The following is a 22,559-nucleotide window of genomic DNA, read 5'->3' as shown; positions in this document are numbered from 1 at the left end:
TCTAGGCAAGATGAAGTACTCCCTTCCAACACTCCGCCAACATGTGCCTTTCCTGAACGTCTCCCACATTAGCGCTCGTAGTGAAGTACTCACAGTACTGAGTTACACTGGAGTTCCTCCTTTCTGATGTTCTTAGAACTCTACTTGTACGGTAGACAGCTGTAGCCTGCTTCGGGGACTCCTTGCTACTCAGTCCCGGCTCACTCACGTTGCTGTTGTGCCCCCAAGTCTTGTGTGGGAATAAAGTGGTGACAACTTCTATTCCTCCGGTGTCTGCTGCAGGACCATTAGTATCCATACAACCTCGGGGACCAGACCCCGGCCATGCGCTTAGAACTTGAGGAAGGGCTCTGCTCTAACCCTAGTCCTTAGTTCTCTTCTTCTCCTTACGTTCCGTACAAAACTATCTTTCTTATGAAGAATTAGCCTTTCTGAATATTTCTTTCCTGTGCCAGCAGACCCAGGACACTGAGGTCTGCTGCAGCACTTCCTTCATCCATCCCACTCAGGGGATCTTCTCTCTCTGACTTCCCTGTCAGACTCTTTTAGCCAGACTGCCTGACTCCTAATATCTTCCCACTCTTTTGGTGCAGACTAAGCTCCACCCACCTCCCAGCACTCTTTGTGTTCCAAGCAGGGAGCCACCAAAGGTGCTTTGCTACACTACTATGTTGTGTGGGATGCAGGTGTTGGAGTGTGGTCAGGTGTCTCCACCTTACCTGGATGGTGGGGTACCACACCTCAGGAGGAGGTGCAGTACCTCTGTGGCGACTGAACCCTCAGGGGCGCCACATGTGACACATAAGCAGACCCATCTTGTTTCATTTATGAAGGAGGGACTCAAAGTCACAGAGCCTATTTTTACCGGGGCATCAGGGGGCATTAATCTTCTTAAAGGGCCATTATTAATCAGTGGGTCTCCTAAACTGTTATTGCCTATGCAGTGAGAGGATGGGCTGAAAAGAATTAAGACACACCACAATACCCCTTTCACGAGAGGTTCAGGAGGGCTTCCTGAAAAAATGTTGCATTGAATGCAAGGCCTGGCATGCCCCAAAGTTACATGCACCCCAATAAGCTTTTCACGCCACGTACTGGATGGCCACCAGAAAATCCACTTCACATTATTCATTTCGTAATCCCAAACTCTTTTCTTATGCATTGACTGCAAGGCCTTCCCTGCTGCCAAGTTATCTGCACCCCAATATGCCTTTGAACCCAGGTACTGGATGGGCACAGGAAAATCCACTTCACATTCATTTTGTACTCCCATTCTGTTTTCTTATGCATTGACTGCAAGGCCTGCCCTGCTACCAAGTCATATGCACCCCAATAACCCCAATACCACCTTGGAAGAAACATGGAGGAGGGCCTCTTAACCAAAAATGTACCACTACAAAGGAGCGGGCAAACATTTCCCCTGTGGGGTACACCTCAACCTTTTTCAGAACAAGTATTTTGTGCCCAGCATAACCACCCACTCTTGTTCGGAATTCGACACTGGCTGTAGCAGCACGGAACACAGTAACCCTATTGATCTAGTGGGGGTGGATGATGAGGTGTGGAGGGAGGCCTGATTAAAAAATAGGCCCAATTTCTAGGAGGGGGTCTCAGACTTGGAATGCCCATACACTTAGAGTATGGGCTGGCAAACATTTCCCCTTGGGGGTGCACATATTTTTTTTATTTTGATGACGGGCATTATAACACCCTTGCCAAAAATAGAGTGGCTGGAGCATGACGGAATACGTTCACCCTGGTGTTCGAATGGTGGTGGACGGTGAGGAGAAGGAAGAGGAGGGCACCAAATAGCCAAAATCAGGAAGCGTATACCCATGTTTGGTTGTGAAGACGTGCATGGGAATACACCTCCCAAAAAAAACACTACATTGGAGTTTATGTTTCGCTGTCATCATTTGGCAGTGTCGAGAAGTCAAGCCCAATCCATCCCTTGTTCATTTTTATAAGAGTCAGCCTGTCTGCATTTTCCATTGAAAGGCAATTGCGCTTATCTGTGATAATGCCACCAGCTGCACTAAAAACCCGCTCTGACAAAACACTAGCGGCAGGGCAGGCCAGGACCTCCATGGCATGGAGAGCCAGTTCATGCCACGTGTCCAGCTTGGATAACCAATAATTAAAAGGCACGGAGGACATTGGTACGGTCAGCAAGATACCCCCTCAGCATCTTAGAAAACATTGCATTTTTTGTGAGATTGCTCCGCACCTCAGTGCCAGGGTGATGGAATGGTCTTAGAAAACTGTCCCAGATCTTTGCCAGTGTTCCTCTGCCTCTGCTGGAGTGGAGTTGTGTCTCTTTTGCCTGTCCTCCTTGGTTAGCCAACAAACTTATCTCTGCCGCCAGCGTTTTGAGATGAGAATTTTTTTTAATAATTCTGCAACAATGGCAGAACAACGAGGTTAAGTACATGGGCAAGGCTAGGTACGTGTGTCATTTCGCCTCGCCTCAGAGCCGCCACCAAGTTCCTGCCATTGTCACACACAACTATGCCTGGCTGGAGATTCAGCGGTGTCAGCCACACATCTGCCTGCTCTTTCAGAGCTGTAAACAACTCTTCAGCATTGTGCGGTTTGTCACCTAAGCAAATTAACTTCAGCACAGCCTGTTGCCGCTTGGCTTTGGCAGTGCTGCCGTGCTTCCAGCTTGTGACTGATGTGCTCATTTCGGAGATGGAGGCTGAAGAGGAGGAGGAGGTGCAGGAGCTGTGCACAGTGGGGGCAAAACTGATTGATGTAGGGCCCGAAATCCTTGGCGTCGGGAGGATGTGTTCCATCCCAAGGTCTGACTGGGTCCCGGCTTCCACTATGTTAACCCAATGTGCCGTCAGCGTGATGTACCATCCCTGGCCACAAGCACTTCTCCACGTGTCTGTGGTTAGGTGTACTTTCCCAGTAACTGCATTGTTGAGGGCATAGGTAATGTTGTGGGACACGTGCTTGTGTAATGCCGGGACGGCACAGTGGGAGAAATAGGTGGCGGTTGGGGACCGAGTGCTTTGAGACGGCCACCGCCATCAGGTTGTGGAAAACTTCAGTCTCCACGAGCCTAAAAGGCAACATTTCAAGTGAAAGCAGATGAGAAATATGAGAATTGAGTACTGTGGCCAGCATTGGCTGCTTATTTACGCTTACGTTCCAATGACAACTGAATGGACAATGTATAGCCAACTAAAGGCAGCGCTGGGACAAGGACATGGATGTGCTTGATGATGGTGCTATTTGACTGTGGGAAATGGCAGGTGCAGGGCAGGAGGCATCTTCGCATGCACCGTGGACAGGGGATTGGCTTGCACGCACAACATGGAAAAAGCTGTTGTGTCACCCGCAGACACTGTTCCTGCAGCATGGGGTTGTGCCCGCAAAGTCAGGTGCTTTGCTGCCATGTGCCTGATCATGCTGGTGGTGGTAAGGCTGGTAGTTTTGCTACCCCTGCTGATGCTGGCATGACAGGTGTTGCAAATGGCCTGTTTGGGGTTATCGGCAGAGTCTTTAAAAAATAACCAGACTCGGGAAGACCTAACATTTGGACTGGAAACTTCCGTCAGGTTGGTGTTACAGGGAACCGTTGCACGCATTCTGTCTGCAGCCACCACACTGTTTCTTCCTGCCTGAAGTGGTGTGACGCCTACCTCCCCTTATGTGCTGCTGTCCTCGCTCTGCATGTCCTCCTGTCAGGATGGGTCTGTTACTAGATCATCCACCACCTCATCTTCCACTTCCCCACCCTGGTCCTCCTCCTGACTTTCCAGCAATTGTGTCTCATCATCATCCACATCTTGTGACCGTGGCTGCTCAAATGCATCGCTACATGGAATATCATCTTGCCCTGCTTCAAGTGGACCGGGCGAGAGGCACGAATATCCAAATGGAAAACTGAACAGCTCTTCGGAGTGTCCAAGAATGGGATCAGTTGTCTCAGGGCACTCAGCATGGTGGGAGGAAGGAGGATCAGGGTAAGGAATATGCGATCCAGATTCACGGCTACTGTGACTTGATCATGTGGAAGACAGGGTGCTGGTGGTGGATAAGTAACTGGAAGCATTATCCGCTATCCAACCAACAACCTTTTCACACTGCTCGGGCTTTAATAGTGCTGTCTTGCCGCGGTCCCCTAGGACTTTGGACACTAAGGTCCAGCGAGAAGATGTGGGTGCTTTTGGTGGCCCAATTTCAGCTTGCCCACGGCCTCGGCCTGTACCATCACCATCACGTCCACTTCCCCCGTCCTTTGCCACGCGCCTTGCCATTGTAATTGGACTAGAATATTAGACACGTTCACTACAAATGGCTGATTTACACTTTTATCTATCTGAACTGTAGGTATAAATGTTTTTTGCCTTATCAGATTTCTGTCAATAAGTACATTAACAGGCTGCAAAAAAATACAATATGTAGGCCAAAAATGGCCAAATTTGGGGCACAGATAAATGAGGCCTGTTAGGGAGATACCACACCAACAAATGTGTGGCCTGTATTTTTTGCTTTTTTGGCTAAATAGTGCTGTATATAAGTACAGTGACAGACAGCAAAAAAAAATTGAATTTAGGGCTAAAAAGACCTAAATTTTTAGCAGACGGATGGATGAGGCGTGTCACAGATAAACTGCACTGTAAAATATGTGGCCTTTTTTAGGGGGATTCATTAAAATAGTGTCAAGAAATTGTCTAAGACACTAAAACAAAATCTACTCAACCGTACCACATAAAAATTAAATATTTCTCTGTGCACTCAAAAGTGATTTTTGGGACCCCTTTAAAATTGCAGGATTTTCATGCTGTGCTAGGAAAAGGATTTGGCTGTACTGTGCACTGTCAAAAAGCAAATGGAGAAAAAAAGGGCTCTGGATTGCTTTGCAATCAAAAAAGCTCTATTAACCCTGGCCAAAAAAATTTTCAAATTCAATTACACCTGGAGCTAGGTATATACGGTCAATATATCCTACAGGTAGCAGCAGCACCAGAACACAGGAAGGGAATGGACCCTCTTGATGTATGCAATGAAATGTATATACACACATACAGTGCCTGCAGGCCTTGCACTATATATAGAGCGACCTACGCTACCCTGCCTACCTAACACTGGACCCTATATACTCCGTAATTAGACTTTAGAAGGACTGTTGGTTTAGCTGGATTTGAGTAGCTTACAATAGTAGAACCAACACTGAGTAATAAATCCCCAAATCTGACCCTATCTCTGCAGCAGCTCTCCCTACACTAACTAAATCCAGAGCTGAATGTGCCGAGCAGGGCGGCGTCCAGTCTCTTATACCCCTGGTGATGCTGTGCGGCCAGCCAATCACTGCACGACCACAACAAAGATGGTTGCGGCGGTTCATTGCCTGGCAGACAATCCCTGCATCGTGATTGGGTCTCTAAAGTCCGCCAAAAAAGCTGGGTGGAGACCCGAATTCCCGCCGAGTAATCCCGGAAATGCTCAGTGCTCGCCGAGTACACCGAGTACAGTAATACTCGGGCGAGTAACGAGTAGTGGCGAACACGTTCGCTCATCACTAGGCATTACAATGAAGAGGCTGTCATGATCCAGTCCAGAGTTTGTTTCCTGCTGTCTTCTCTTTGGACTGGTCATGTGGGGGTTAATCACCTCTGCCTTGTTCTGGAGCTGGCATTGGCTTTTCAGTCCTCTGTAGCCTGCGGGCCAGCGTCAGCTATACTGCAAGCTTCCAAGCTAGTGCCTCTGACCTGTATTCTTTTAGTGTTCCTCCTGTCCCGATTACCTGGACTTCTGTATGACCCGGCATGCTCTTTGGACTCTGCTTCTGGTTTTTCCATTTCTGATACCACGCTTTCTGACTGACTTTGACCCTTTGGCTTGTACCCTGACAACGGCTTATGTCTTACGTTTCTGATACCACATTCCTGGTGGGTCCTGACTTCTCGGTCATCCATGACAACGCACTTGCTGTCTCCCTTGGTACTTCTGCTCCTGAAAGTTGCTGACTTCAGCTAGCCTGACCATTCTTTCATTACCTGTGACACCTGCTCTGTGTTACTAAGCTGTCTGATTGTGTGTGCAACCTCTGTTCCCTCACCATCACCCCATGGTGGAGGTTGCGCTGTACTACACTGCAGCAGCAGAGACTGTTCAAACCGTGCAGGAAACTACCCATCATGCTGTTAGTCGACCTGGGGATGCAGTTGTTGTTGTGCATTCTGACGAACCTCAGGTTAAGCTTCCTGATACCTTTTCTGGCATAAGAGATAAGTTTCATACATTCAGGGAGAGTTGTAAATTATTTTTTTCTTTGAGACCTTTATTGTCTGGGGATAAGACTCAGCGGGTAGTGATTATTTCCTTACTTAGGGAGCGTCCCCAATCTTGGGCTTTCTCGCTGCCCCCTTCTATCCCTGAACGGATGTCGGTAGATAAGTTCTTTAAGGCCCTAGGACCCATCTATGACAAACCAGACCATGTCAGGGTGGCAGAGAACACTATTATGGGTCTGGTGCAGGGAAAGCTCTCAGCCAAGTGGTACAGCTCCAAGTTCCATTGATGGTCCACTGAAGTGTCCTGGGGTGACTCCACGGTGAGAGGTCTGTTCAGGTGTGGTCTGGCGGATAATCTGAAGGACACTCTGGCTCTCCATCCACCTCCCAGCTCATTGGATGAAGCTTTGACTAAGGCTATCCGCATGGATCGGAGGCTGCGTGCGAGCGGTATTGCACAGAGAGAGGTTCCATTGCTCTCTGCTGATCCTATTGTTTTGCCGCTGTCTAAACCTATGGAAGTGGGGGTCGCCAACCTCGAGGAGAAGGAGAGGAGACAGCGGAGTGAAAGAAAATTGTGGGTTTTTTGTGGAGATCCCGGATATTGGAAAAATGACTGCTCCTCCTGTCCACCGACCAACAAGCGGCTGAGTTTGGGTGATTGTCGTGGAGGTCACCCAGGCTCTCAGGTACCTTTTACTCCATTTTCAAAAATTTTGTTGCAAGTAGAACTTTGTTTTGGGAGTGGCTCCACATCCACTTCTGCCTTCGTAGATTGCGGGTCGTCCTTGAACTTTATTAACTCTGATTTGGTGTCCAGGTGTAAATTAGGGACAGTCAGGCTGGAAACTCCTATCTGTTATGAGCTCATTTTCTGCTCCACCAGTTGAGAGTTCTCCTTCCGTTCTCCCTCTGGTGGTGACAGGAGGTAGTGAGGTTGGTTTAAGTGGTAGTGATCTGCCACGTGATGGGGAGGATAACGATTGGATCTCTGGAGTATCAGACTGGATATAAGACAGCCGACGCCCTATCCTGGTGCTGGTGATTCAGTCTGCTTCTCAGGTCTTGGACTTCAGCTCTCTTCCAGTCTTCTCAAGTTAAGTTTGTTTTTTGCTATTGTTCACACTTGCGCTTGTTGGTCAATTCAGTTTCTTGTGTGGTCAGCTTGCCCCTGCTGGGGCTATGCTGAACTTCCACTCCTATTTATCTGTATTTGCCAATTTGCCTTTTTGTCCCTTATTAGATTGGCCTTTTTTTGCTCTGTTTCAGAATATTTCAGAGTGCTGATGTAGTGGGAGAAGTCTAGTGACTTGAGGGTTAATTTTGCTAACAGACGTGTTGGACATTATTTTGGTAGGGTTTTTTTGGCAGATTGCAGACAGTGGCTTTCCTTTTCTGTCCTTTCTAGTTTGTCAGGCCCCATCGTTTGCTCAGCCTATTTTCCTGCCTTTGTTTGTGTTTTCATCTTGCTTCACCGTCAATACATGTGGGGGGCTGTCTTTCCTTTGGGGTCTGCTCTGGGGCAGTTAGTTTTCCTCTTTTCCTGCTTTAGGCTTATGTAGCTCTCCGGTTGTGACGAGGCGTCTAGGACCATCGTAGGAACGCTCCACAACTGCAGCTAGTTGTGTGGTTAAGACCAGGGATCTGCAATCTGCATAGTTACCAACCTCTCTGGTTTTCTGAGACTTAGCTTGTTGTTTTTTTTTTCCTCCTCTGTGACCCGTTTATAACACCTATCCATGTTGTTGGCATTGATAAAACACCACTGGTTAAGAACGGCATCAAATTTGTTTCAGAGGAGTTTCCTTAAAGTGAGTTCCTTGCACCAGGAACGTATTTCATGCTTTGTTATGGACAATCTGCCTGTGGGAATGGCGTTGGGGTTCCCCTGGTTGCAATTACATAATCCTGTGATTAATTGAGAATATCGGGACATTGTTAAATGGGGTCCTAATTGTTCTAAGAAATGTCTTGTTTCTGTATCGGTGTCATCCGTCAGTCTGGAGGGTATTCTGGAGTACCTGAATGACTTTGAGGCTGAGGTTCTACCACCACACCGTCCATTCGATTGTGCTGTTGATCTTACTTCCGTTGCCAAATTGCCCAAAGCCCGTCTGTACAATCTCCCCCCTCCTGAGTGAGCCACTATGATGGAGTACATCTGTTGTGAATTCGCTTTATGGCCTCCCTCAGGTTATTACTGAAGGTAGTGGAGCTGGTCAGATCGACAGTGGGGTTGTGACTTCTCTTTCTGGGCTCCCTCTGGTGGTTACTGGAGGTAATGGAGCTGATCTGATTGACAGAAGCTTGCCACCTGATAATGATGATGACTATTGGAGATCTGGGGTTTCAGATTGGGATTTAAGACAGCCGACTCCCTCTATCCCTGCTGGTGATTTGCTTCCTGTTCCTCCTGAGGTCTGATTTCTCCAGATCTGTCCCTGCATGTTCAGCTAAGTGGTTTATTTGCTATTCTTTTTGCATTTGATCTGGTTTTGTCTATCTCTTCTTGGTGCAGGTCAACCAGCTCCGGTTGGGGCTTTGCTGAATCACCGCCCATATGTTACTGCTTGTGCCAGTTTGCTTTATCTCCTGTTAGATTGGTCTCTGCTTTCAGAATATACCAGAGTGCTGATATAGTGGGGGGCGAAGTCGTGTGACTTCAGTGTTTTTTGCATCAGACGTGTTGGACTTTTTGCAGGGTTTTTTACGTGATTGCAGACAGTGTCTTTCCTTTCCTGTCCTGTCTAATCAGTGTGGGCCCCATCATTTGCTCAGTCTATTTTCCTGCCTGTGTTTGTGTTTTCATCTTGTCTCACTGACAATATATGTTTGGGGGCTATCTATTGCTTTGGGGTCTGCTCTGGGGCAATTTAGATTTCCCCTTTCTTGCTTTAGGCTTAGTTAGCTCTCCGGCTGTGCCGAGGTGTCTAGGATCATCGTAGGTACGCTCCACAGCTACTGCTAGTTGTGTGGATAGGATCAGGGGTCTGCAATCCGCTTAGGTACCAACCTCTCTGGTTTTCTGTGGCTTAGCCTGGACCTGCTCTCCTCCTCGGTGACCCATTCATAACAATATCTCTGATAGCCTCCGTAAGGGCCACATGCGACCATCTGTCTCTCCTGTGGCAGCGGGGTTCTTTTTCATGAAGAAAAAGGATGGTGGTCTACGCCCATACCTCGATTTTCGAGAACTTAATAAAGTCACTATAAGAAACACTTATCCCCTTCCACTTATACCCGATTTGTATAATCAATTGTTGGGGGCCAAGTGGTTCTCTAAGTTGGACCTCAGAGGAGCAAACAATCTCATCCGTATGCAGGAGGGGGATGAGTGGAAAACTGCTTTTCTCACCTCTGAGGGTCTGTTTGAGAATTTGATTATGCCCTTTGGCCTGACTAACGTCCCAGCAGTATTTCAAAATGTCATGAATCATGGTTTCTCAGATTTTATTGGGCATTTCATGGTTATTTATTTGGATGACATTCTTATATATTCTCTGACAGAGTCACATGGGACACCTCCGTGCGGTTCTTCAGAGGCTTAGGGAGAACTCACTATTTGCTAAACCAGAGAAATGTTCATTCTTTGCTCAGGAATTGTCCTTCCTAGGGGTCATTTTGTCTGCTGAGGGATTTCGGGTGGACCCTAGGAAGGTACAGGCTATTATGGATTGGGTGAAACCCAGAGATCTCAAAGGTCTTCAGCGTTTTCTAGGTTTCGCTAATTATTATAGAAAATTCATTAAGGGGTTTTCCCAGATTGTCAAACCCCTCACTGATTTAACTCGTAAGGGGGCTGATCTTAAAAACTGGTCAGCTCCAGCTGTGGCGGCGTTTTCTTCTTTAAAAGACTGTTTCATGACAGCCCCTGTATTGGTTCAACCTGATTTGTCTAAACCATTTATCATAGAGGTGGACGCCTCGGAGGTGGGAGTGGGGGCTGTGTTGTCTCAAGGGCCCACCACGTTGACTAACTTAAGGCCCTTTGCCTTCTTTTCGAGAAAATTTTCCTCTGCTGAGACAAATTACGATGTGGGTAACCATGAGCTATTGGCCATTAAATTGGCGTTTGGAGAATGGATGAATTTTTTGGAGGGGGCTGTCCATCGTATCACTGTCATTACTGATCACAAGAACCTGTCGTACATCGAGTCCGCCAAACGTCTGACTCCTGGACAGGCAACTGTAGAAAAGCAGAAGGCTAGCACTCAACTCTTGTGGATATGATGGTGCTAGTGAACGGAGCCAGTGGTCCCATAAATAGTAGAATATATAATCACTGCACTCATAGAGGTTGAAGAGGTTTGCTTCAAGTGAATCATTTATTTGATCATGACTAAGACTTTTCTTTAGTTGAAACGCATTGATCCTACTCACTGATGTGCTTGGTGTTTGCTATAAGAGATTTTTAAAGAACCAACATATTTTTAAGTTGTCCAATAAAGCTTTGTAAAATTGCAGCCGCCTCTGTCTCACGCTGAATCAAATTTTTTTTCCTCTTGCTCCTAATCGTTTATTACAGGTGATAGGTGAACTGACAGGCAAAAATTAACATTTCGGGTAACCACAAGGTCCCTGCTTGGCATTTTCCATATAGCAAGCCTTTTATGAAATGTTATACAATATACAAGGAACTATTCCTTTAATTTCTTTCCTTTGCTATATTGTTTTCCCACCTATATTTATAGGGCTACATCAGGGGAGAGAGTGATAGTCCACATTGAGTGGGGGTGCCAAACAATCGTCTCTTAGGGTGCCAACCTCCACGGCAAGGAAGGAGTCAGTTTAGGTATATTGTAGGGTTTTGGCAGGCAGGGTTATTGGTTATCAGTTGTATCTGTGGGTTCCTTTGTACCTTCCACACTGGGTTAGGTGTTTAATAAGAAAAAATAAAATATCTGTTTTTAAGGGAAATATATGTTCACTTTGTGCTCTGCGGTTCCCATGGCAGAGTTTGCGTTCAATAATCGTGTCAATCAGTCCACTGGTACTTCCCCGTTCTTCTGCAACTATGGGTTTCACCCTCACTTTGGTGAGTTTTCCTGGCTGGATTCAGGGTGTCCAGGGGCTGATTCAGCCTTTTTGCAGTTGGGGGATATCTGGGGGGAGGTTCAGAGAAACATTGGGGAGGCTGAGGGTAAGTATAAATTCTTTGCGGATAAATGACGCTCTGTGGGGCTGGCCTACCAGGTGGGGGATAAGATATGGTTATCCACCAAGAATATTAGTTTGAGGATTCCTTCTGCTAAGTTGGGTCCCAAGTTTATTGGCCCTTATGAAATTTTAGAGGTGGTTAATCCTGTGGCCTTCCGTCTGAGTTTGCCTCCGTCATTGTGGATCCCCAATGTATTCCATAAGGCGCTTCTGAAGCCGTCGGTGCCTTACTCTGGTAAGTCTCCCTCGCTCCCGCCACCTGTTTTGGTAGATGGCCAGACTGAGTATGAGGTGGAACGGGTGGTGGATTCTCGTATGCTCCGCCGTTCACTTCAGTACTTGCTCCATTGGAAAGGTTACGGTCCTGAGGACCGGTCATGAGTGCCAGCGCGTTTGGTCCATGTGGATCGGTTGGTCCGGGCCTTTCACGTTCATTGTCCAGGGAAGCCCGGGGGTCCTGTGGCCCCCCCCACTGAAAGAGGGGTACTGTCATGATCCAGTCCAAAGTTTGTTTTCTGCTGTCTTCTCTTTGGACTGGTCATGTGGAAGTCAATCCCCTCTGCCTCGTTCTGGAGCTTGGCTATTTCAGTCCTCTGCAGCCTGCGGGTCAGCGTCAGCTATACTGCAAGCTTCCAAGATAGTGCCTCTGACCTGTATTCCTTTAGTGTTCCTCCTGCCCCCTGATTACCTGGACTTGTGTATGACCCGACTTGCTCTCTGGACTCTGCTTCTGGTTTTTCCGTTTCTGATACCACGCTTTTCGACTGGCTTTGACCCTTTGGCTTGTACCCTGACAACGGCTGGCTTATGTCTTACGTTTCTGATACCACGTTCCTGGTAGGTCCTGACTTTTCTCTCGTCCCTGACTACGCACTTGCTGTCTCCCTTGCTGCTGCTCCTGACAGTTGCTGACTTCGGCTAGTCTGACTACTCTTTCATTACCTGTGACACCTGTGCTGTTGCTCTGTGTTACTACGCTGTGTCGGTGTGTGTGCAACCTTTGTTCCCTCGCCATCACCCCCTGGTGGAGGTTGCGCTGTACTACACTGCAGCAGCATGTTACAGAGCCCTTCCGAAAGGGATGTCATGCCAGTCCTATTCACAAAATTGTCGTGTGTTGTGATATAATGTACAGTCGCTGGACCCCTTTAGTTTTCATTTAAGGTACATTCACATCTCGGCGCTGCTTTGATTTGGTCGTGGAACCACTGATAGACATTTCTACAACGTGTCCTGGGAGCGATTTTTCAACACAACAATGCCAGGTCGCATGTTGCTCATGATACTATGTGCAACCTACATGGCCAAAACTTGCTACCATGACCTGCAGCGTCTCCAGACCTGTCTTCCATCAAGCACATCTAGGACATCATTGGCCTTCAATTGCAAAGGAAGCTGCCTGCAGTGTATCTTAATGATTTGCCCTAGTGCATTTATGGTGGCAGAACATTCCTCAGACAACCATTAATAACTTCAAGACATATAAGTGTGTGTATTTCTGTGCGTGACACTCCTATTTGATACTAAAAAAATCTAGCTAAAAATTCACTAAAAATTGATCAAAGAAATTCCCTATGAAGAGCAATTAACAACTTTACTGTCTAGAGTTATTAGGGTATGGTCATATTAAAATATAACCTTTATTTCCTAACTGTAGGATAAAATGTGTAGCTCTTTTTTTCGAGTGGGAAAAATGAGTTACACTTATATATTACGCTGTCCTAACTATATTTTGAATTTATTGTTGCTTGTTTTTATTAATATCCATGTTATGTCACTATATTGCCATACCCTAATAATTCTACACCATGAAGTTGAATAAATAGAGATGATTTCAAAACTTTACTTCCGTTTTTCATCATTTACGTATTAACAATACGTCTTTCCTGTGATTTAAAGAATTCCTCGACTTTTTCTTCCTAGCAATGCAATTTCAATGTTGAGGAGCGTAGCTACGAAAAACTATTTTAGTGAAACTTGCAATAATGTTTTTTTATTTATTGTTTAGAACAGTTTGATGTACGAAAGTGAAGTTTTCCTAATCTAAAAAAGCTATACTATTCTATGCCACAATATTTATAAAGATGTAATTTTTTACATATGGCATTTTCGCATCAGGGTTTATATTTTGTAGCCTTTCTCATCTACTGAGACACCAAGAACCCGTCCTGCACTTAGATAAATATTCAGAAGATGGCAGCATTCAACAGGAAATGACAATGCTGCGAAAATAAACATTTGGATGTCTTAAAGTGGTAGAAGAATTACTAAAATATATTGTTCAGTCTGAATGATAAAACTGACGCAATTTCATTGATAAATTTGCTCTGGTGGGTGAAAAGAGCATTATACACAGTGGTCACATGCTGTATAAATTACGTTACATGTGGTACTCATATAATGCACAACTCAGCATGGAAAAAGAATGTGTATCCTTAATATTTGTTTGGATTACTGACACTTTTTAGAGGCCCATACGGGCAGCTTTGCTCATAGTGTAGTATTTTTCACAATGGACAGCGGCAAACGTGTCCCGTATTACAGATTCAGCCTCCAATAATGACACCTGTATATAGGTTGTTAAACGGTTGGGCTGGGCCATGGGGCAAAAGGGCACGCCTCCCGGGTCTGGTAGGGGCATAATGGCCGGGCTCATGCAGAAAGGGGGCCCGGCGGACTCATATTTCAGCTGATTATGTGTCACCAAAAAGACAAATTCAGCTGAAATGTAGTGCAGTGCAGAGAGCCACTGGCTCCCTGTACCACAACAGATGCTGCCGGCCAGAGTTGCAATACACATCAAACTCAGCAGCTGACCCCTGCAATAGCTAAGGAAAAGGACACTGCACGTTGTGAGAGCAGTGGAAGGTAAAAAGAATTAGTTACTTTTCTTTTAAATGTGTTGGAAAAGAATGGGAGACATAATAACAGGAAGGGGCTCAGAAATTTGGGGGATGGAATAATTGGAAGTGGCCCAGGATGAGGGGACATTGTTATAGGATGAGGGACATAACAGGAAGGGGCCAAGGATAGGGGATATTATTTCAGAAAGAGACCCAGGACATGGAATATTATTGCAGAAAGGAGTCCAGGAAGGGGAATATAGTAATAGGAATGTCCCTAGGATGGGGAACATAATAATAGCAACGGGCCCAGGATGGGAGACATAATTGTAGGATGGAGGACATTGTTATAGGATGGAGGACATTATTTCAGAAAGAGGCCCAGGATATAGGACATTATTGAAGAAATGGGGCCCAGAATGGGGTACATAATAATAAGCGGTTGAAGATGGGGAGAAATAATTATAGTTATGGGCCAGGATGGGGGCATTATTACAGGAAGGATTCCCAGGGAGACATTATTACACACAGGGGCCAGGATGGAGGAAATAATACCAGGAAGGGGTTGAGGATAGGTGACATTATACTAGGAAGAGGCCTAGGTTGGGAGACATATTTACAGGAAGGTTCTAAGATGAGGGACATTATTACAGGAAAAGGCCCAGGATGGAGGGACATAAAAGGAAAGAACATAGGATGGAGGACATTGTTACTGGAAAGGGCAGGAGGTCTATGGCAGGGTCTTATTCTGTGTTGTGTCAGCTGTCATTCTGAGACACTGTGTGATGATTTATTGCAGGTTTTAACCTCCACACAGATCAGGTTGTACTGTCAGTGGGAGTCATCATCTCCAGCTCTGCAGGAAACATCAAGCTGAAGTAATTACAATGAGCCTTGGAGCGTCGGCAGACACCAGAATACAGAATCCTGTACTGTCTGATCCTGGGCCTACAGAACATCATCCATTATATACCATTATATCATATATAGTGCAATACATTATAATATGTGAGGTCCTGTAGACAGGTCCAGGTGTGACCAGTCAGTACATATAACATTGTACATGTGTGCACATAGAATAGCATCCAGTATACAGATTAGTATACAAATAGTGATGAGCGAGCACTAAAATGCTTGGGTGCTCATTGCTCGGGTCAAGGAAATTGGAATACTCAGGTACTCGACCCGAGCAGCGAGTCCAATGTAAGTCTATGGGAAAACAGAGTATTTTTACCGCAAAACCTCCCCCCCCCCGGGGCTTCTTTTAAAGTCCAAAAATGTCTGAAGATGATGGAAAACAGTGCTCAAATGGGAACATCATGGTGAAGACCCCTGGAAGCATTTCTGACTCCCGGATCACTGCTGTAACCAATTTTGTCAGAGTGTGACGCCACTTTTACAGGCGCACACTAAATCATACAAAGACGAAACCAAAATGGATTTTCCAGGGAATTATGTTAAGGACATCCTTTCCAGGGTAATGACTCATGTATAGTAAAATGAATAACTCAAAACAAAAATGTTCCTCCACCAATTGGGCTATGTTCACATGTAGCGTTTTTGATGCGTTTTTCAACTTTACCATTGCTTTCAACCAAGACAAATGCATTCACTTGGAAATTTCACTTTAACAGTTTACAACCTTATTTGGCCATGTGGTGCGTGACACATCATCAGACACATCCTGTTTCATTTAGCACGGTGGCTCAATGGTTAGTCCTGGGTTCGATTCCCACCAAGGACAACATCTGCAGGGAGTTTGTATGTTCTCCCCGTGTTTGCGTGGGTTTCCTCTGGGCACTCCGGTTTCCTCCCAAATTCCAAAGACATACCGATAGGGAATTTAGATTGTGAGCCCAATCGGGGACAGTGATGATAATGTGTGTGCAAAACTGTAAAGCGCTGCGGAATATGTTAGCGCTATATAAAAATAAAGATTATTATTTATGAAGGAGGGTCACTGAAAGTCACAAAGTCTATTTTTATAGGGCCAGCAGTCAGTCCTCGCTATTCTTAGAGAGGCATCAGCCGGCTATGCTTTGTTGTTCCCATTATTAAACATTGGGTCCCTTATACTGTTATTGGGTATGCAGTGAGTGGCAGGGTTGTCCAAAATTTGGACGCACCCCAACAACCCATTGAACAGATGTCATGGATGACCACATGCAACCATAGTTCCCAGTATTCATTTGGTAATCCCATACTGTTTGCTTATGCATTGAATGCAAGGCCTGCCCTGCACCAAAGTTACACGCACCACAATAACCCTTTCAACAGATGTACTTGATGTCCTCATGGCAAAAAAGTTCCCATTCGAAGAAAGTGTGGCAAGGCCTGCCCTGCACCAAAGTTAACATATGAAGAAAGGGAAGAGGGAATTGGAAAGTCAGCTCACCGGTATATTGTGCACCTTGTAAGAGGAAATCCTCCACACGGAGTCGCCCCAGTCTCGGGCGTAGTCAAATAGCAAAGACAGGGAAATAGTCTCCAGCAGTGAAATGATCCGCTTGCGAAGCAGAATAAAAAACTAATTTTTATTAGAACCACTTAAACGCACGCAAACAGTGTGGGTAACAGGAAAGCAAAAAGGTCCAAGTGTGTGAAACCAATGTGTTTCAGCAACAAGCCTTAATCATGGTGTACACAGGACAAATGGGTACCTAATGAACTCTAATGGCTATAACTGGTACCACACTATGAATTAACTTGCTGCCCATAAATGGGCAGAATACTCCCCGCTTGGCATCAACGGATGCCAATATTTGGTTCTTTTGGGGAAAATAACAATACAAGTTCAGTAACTGGCCTGAGGAACAGTTTGTTCTCCCCCAGATTGCACACTCTGACCTCTATTTTGTGCACTTTCCCGTCCTTACTGGGTAGGGGCTTGGTGACTAGGCCGAGTGGCCACTCATTTCGATGCGACTGACTGTCTTTGATGAGTACAACATTTCCAGGTTGGATGTTTGGGTGGTCTTTCTGAAACTTTGTCCTTGTTTGTAGAGTGGAGAGGTACTGCTTCTTCCATTTGTCCCAAAAGACATTGGACATGCTTTGTACTTGCCTCCATTGTCTTCTGTAGTGGTCTTTTTTGAATTTTCCGAGTTGAGTTCTCAGGACACAGGTTTTCTGCGTGAGTAACATTGCAGGGGTAAGGACTGTCGGGTCTCCGGAATCACTGGAAAGTGCTGTCAGCGGCCTAGCGTTCATGATAGCTGATACCTCAGCCAAGAACGTAGATAAACTCTCGTGTGTGAGTCTGGTGTTCACTTGCAAGAAGATAGAGTATAGTATTTTGCGTGTTATCCCTATCAATCTTTCCCAGGCACCTCCCATGTGCGAAGAGTGTGGTAAATTGAAGGTCCAAGTGCATCCCTGCTCGCCTTGGTACCTTTCAACAGTAGCAATGTCTAGATTGGAAGGAATTTCAAGGTCAGAATGAATATGCTTCACAGGGCCTCTGATTGCGATGAAGCGTCAAAGTGCATTTATAAAAATTGAAGTGTCTATAGATTCAATTACTTCAATATGAACGGCTCTGATGGACAGACAGGTAAATAGAACTGCCCAACACTTTGCTTCAGTATGGATCTTTGTAGTGCGTCGTGTAGCCACAGACAAAGGACCGAATATGTCTAGTCCAACGTTGGTGAAGGGGGGTTCATTATTAAGTCTGTCGGGTGGAAGGTTGGCCATTTTCGGATTTTGAACATGCCACAGGGTTTGCGACACATAACGCAGTTGAAGATGAATTATGAAGCAATTATCACCTGAGCAATACTAAGGAAATTCTGAAAACATGATCTGTTGGTGGGCCTTGAGGACTGGAGTTGGGGAACCCTGCTCTAGACTATTGAGATATGAAACTTAGCCATCCGGAATTACATACGGGAGGCATATTTGGACTTTATGCACAGATAAAATCCAGCCAAATCCAGTGGCACTGCTGCCATTCCATTCTGAGCTTCGGGCGGTAAGTTGTGGGCCATTCACGGTTCTGGATTGGAAATCATACTCTCAGAGGTGGGAGGAGAGAGGCTGCACAAGCCCAGGGGTGGGCGTAGAGTGTGGAAGGAGCAGCCAAGGCGATAAGGGTCAGCTCCACACTTGGAGCTCAGTTTTCTTCTGGCTGGAGGACCTGTTATCAGACAGAGCCAGGAAAGCCTGTAAATAAAGGCCCTTTTACATTTAGCGATGCACCAGCGATCCCGACCACGATACGACCCGGTCAGGATCGCTGGTGCATCGCTAAATGATTGCTAGTGAGCTGCCAAACAGGCAGATCTCTCAGCGATGCAGCAGCGATACAGCAGACGATACTTACCTTTCAGACGCGGCGATCCTGACCTCCTCCCGCCCGCCTCCACACGTCGCTCGTCGGTGCCACAGGAAGCGCCCGACGAGAAATGGAGCTGTGCGATCTCACGCGATCAGCGATGGACAGCGGGGGAGCCGGTCGGAGGTAAGTATCACACATAGCGATATCGCTAGCAATATCGCTATGTCACAAAATCAGTGACGTTATAGTGATATTACTAGCGATGTCGCTATGTGTAAAACCCCCTAAGATTTGGACCTGTGATCCATCAGCGCCTCCCTGTGGTCACAAGCTACATGACACAGTAATTGCAACCTATCTATACCTTATCCTTTGTACTACACCCGTGACTGCATACTTGTATATTGTTCTGTAAATACATGCTTGTATATTTCTAGTGCACCTTTTAGGCGATTAAATATAAAATGAATCTTGGGCTGCTCTTTTATCTCGATCCACGAATCCCCTGGTCCCCACGCTCGGCTGGTTATATGACACACTACTGGGTTGGTTCCTGACCCGATAAAAGCCTGGTGTCGGACGGGGCTTATTTCAAAAGAGGAACTGGTGGCAGAATACCGTATGGCTTTAGTGAGGAACTCTGGCGGTGACGGCCGGGAGGTTTACTGTATACAGTCATATGTTAAAGTTTGGGCACCCCTATTAATGTTAACCTTTTTTCTTTATAACAATTTTGGTTTTCGCAACAGCTATTTCAGTTTGATATATCTAATAACTGATGGACTCAGTTATATTTCTGGATTCAAATGAGGTTTATTGTACTAACAGAAAATGTGCAATCTGCATTTAAACAAAATTTGACCGGTGCAAACACTCCTAACTACTTTTTACTGACTTCCTGAAGCACTAAATTGGCTTTGTAACCTCATTGAGCTTTGAACTTCATAGCCAGGTGTATTAAATCATGAGAAAAGGTATTTAAGGTGGCCACTTGCAAGTAGGTCTCCTATTTGATTCTCCTATGAAGAGTGGCATCATGGGCTCCTCAAAACAACTCTCAAATGATCTGAAAACAAAGATTATTCAACATAGCTTTTCCGGGGAAGGCTACAAAAAGTTGTCTCAGAGATTTACCGTAACCTGTCAGTTTCCACTGTGAGGAACATAGTAAGGAAATGGAAGAACACAAGTACAGTTCTTGTTAAGCCCAGAAGTGGCAGGCCAAGAAAAATATCAGAAAGGCAGAGAAGAAGAATGGTGAGAACAGTCAAGGACAATCCACAGACCACCTCCAAAGACCTGCAGCATCATCTTGCTGCAGATGGTGTCACTGTGCATCGGTCAACAATACAGCGCACTTTGCACAAGGAGAAGCTGTATGGGAGAGTGATGCGAAAGAAGCCGTTTCTGCAAGCACGCCACAAACAGAGTCGCCTGAGGTATGCAAAAGCACATTTGGACAAGCCAGTTACATTTTGGAAGAAGGTCCTGTGGACTGATGAAACAAAGATTGAGTTGATTGGTCATACAAAAAGGCGTTATGCATGGAGGCTAAAAAACACAGCATTCCAAGAAAAACACTTGCTACCCACAGTAAAATTTGGTGGAGGTTCCATCATGCTTTGGGGCTGTGTGGCCAATGCCGGCACCGGGAATCTTGTTAAAGTTGAGGGTCGCATGGATTCAACTCAGTATCAGCAGATTCTTGACAATAATGTGCAAGAATCAGTGACGAAGTTGAAGTTACGAAGGGGATGGATATTTCAGCAAGACAATGATCCAAAACACCGCTCCAAATCTACTCAGGCATTCATGCAGAGGAACAATTACAATGTTCTGGAATGGCCATCCCAGTCCCAGACCAGAATATCATTGAACATCTGTGGGATGATTTGAAGCGGGCTGTCCATGCTCGGCGACCATCAAACTTAACCGAACTGGAATTGTTTTCTAAACAGGAATGGTCACAAATACCTTCATCCAGGAACTCATTAATAGCTACAGGAAGCGACTAGAGGCTGTTATTTTTGCAAAAGGAGGATCTACGAAATATTAATGTCACTTATGTTGAGGTGCCCATACTTTTGCACCGGTCAAATTTTGTTTAAATGCAGATTGCACATTTCCTGTTAGTACAATAAACCTCATTTGAATCCAGAAATATAACTGAGTCCATCAGTTATTAGATATATGAAACTGAAATAGCTGTTGCAAAAAACAAAATTGTTATAAAGAAAAAAGGTTAACATTAATAGGGGTGCCCAAACTTTAACATATGACTGTATATATATCCCCAGCCTGGACTGGTGATATATATCCCCCCTCACTGGGAGCGCCTCACTAACTTGTACCTATAAGGGAAGCCTTTCCAGCGACTTTGCCCTCGGTGCAGTCCCCTGACTGACCTGGGGCAAGTGGTGGTGCCAGAGAGCCGAACCCTGCTAAGTTCTTCTCTCCCCTCCCCCCCCCCCCACCCCGAGGTGAGCAAAGTCAACCCCCCCTTCCCCTGTGAGATCCCTCACAACATTATAGTGCTATTCTCCCCCCAGCTCAGACAGGAGACATTGAAAATGCTATTCTTCTCCCACCAGCTCAGACAAGAGACATTACAGTGATATTCTACTCCCATCAACTCAGACAGGAGACATTGCAGTGCTATTCTTCTCCTACCAGCTCATACAGGAGACAATGCAGTGCTATTCTCCCACAGCTCAGATAGGAGACATTGGAGTGATAGTCTTCTCCCATCAACTCAGACAGGAGACTTTGCAGTGCTATTCTTCTCCCACCAGCTCAGACAGGAGACACTGCAAAGCTATTCTTCTCCCACTAGCTTAGACAGGCGACATTGCAGTGCTATTCTTCTCCCACCAGCTCAGACAGGAGACCCTGCAGAGCTATTCTTCCCCCACCAGCTCAGACAGGAGACACTGCAGAGCTATTCTTCTCCCACCAGTTCAGACTGGAGGCACTGCAGTGATATTCTTCCCTCACCAGCTCAGACAGGAGACACTGCAAAGCTATTCTTCTCCCACCAGCTCAGACAGGAGACATTGCAGTGTTATTCTTCTCCCACCAGCTCAGACAGGAGACACTGCAGTGCTATTCTTCTAACCCAGCTCAGAGAGGAGACTTTGCAGTGCTATTCTTCTCCCACCAGCTCAGGCAGGAGACATTGTAGTGCTATTCTCAAACCAGCTCATACTGGAGACGTTGCAGTGCTATTCTCCCACAGCTCAGACAGAAGACATTGCAGTGCTATTCTTCCCCACAGCTCAGACAGGAAAAATTGCAGTGCTATTCTTCTCCCACCATCTCAGACAAGAGACATTGCCCTGCTTCTCTCACCAGCTCAGACAGAAGACATTGCAGTGCTATTCTACTCCCACTAGCTCAGACAGGAGACATTGCAGTGCTATTCTTCTCCCACCAGATCAGACAAGAGACATTGCCCTGCTTCTCCCACCAGCTCAGACAGGAGACATTGCAGTGCTATTCTTCTCCCACTAGCTCAGGCAGGAGACATTGCAGTGCTATTCTTCTCCCACCAGATCATACCAGAGACATTGCAGTGCTACTCTTCTCCCACCAGCTCAGACAGGAGACATTGCAGTGCTATTCTTCTCCCACCAGATCATACAAGAGACATTGCAGTGCTATTCTTCTCCCACCAGCTCAGACAGGAGACATTGCAGTGCTATTCTTCTCCCACTAGCTCAGACAGGAGACATTGCAGTGCTATTCTTCTCCCACCAGATCATACAAGAGACATTGCAGAGCTATTCTTCTCCCACCAGCTCAGACAGGAGACATTGCAGTGCTTTTCTTCTCCCACTAGCTCAGACAGGAGACGTTGCAGTGCTATTCTTCTCCCACTAGCTCAGATGGGAGACGTTGCAGTGCTATTCTTTTCCCAATAGCTCAGACAGGAGATGTTGCAGTGCTATTCTTCTCCCACTAGCTCAGACAGGAGACGTTGCAGTGCTATTCTTCTCCCACTAGCTCAGACAGGAGACGTTGCAGTGCTATTCT

Source organism: Dendrobates tinctorius, unplaced genomic scaffold (genome assembly GCF_039654945.1).
Source record: "Dendrobates tinctorius isolate UK_male_01 unplaced genomic scaffold, ASM3965494v1 ptg000133l, whole genome shotgun sequence".
NCBI classification, from domain to species: Eukaryota; Metazoa; Chordata; class Amphibia; order Anura; family Dendrobatidae; genus Dendrobates; species Dendrobates tinctorius.
The sequence above is the reverse complement of the archived record's forward strand: the minus strand, read 5'-3'. Positions refer to the sequence as shown.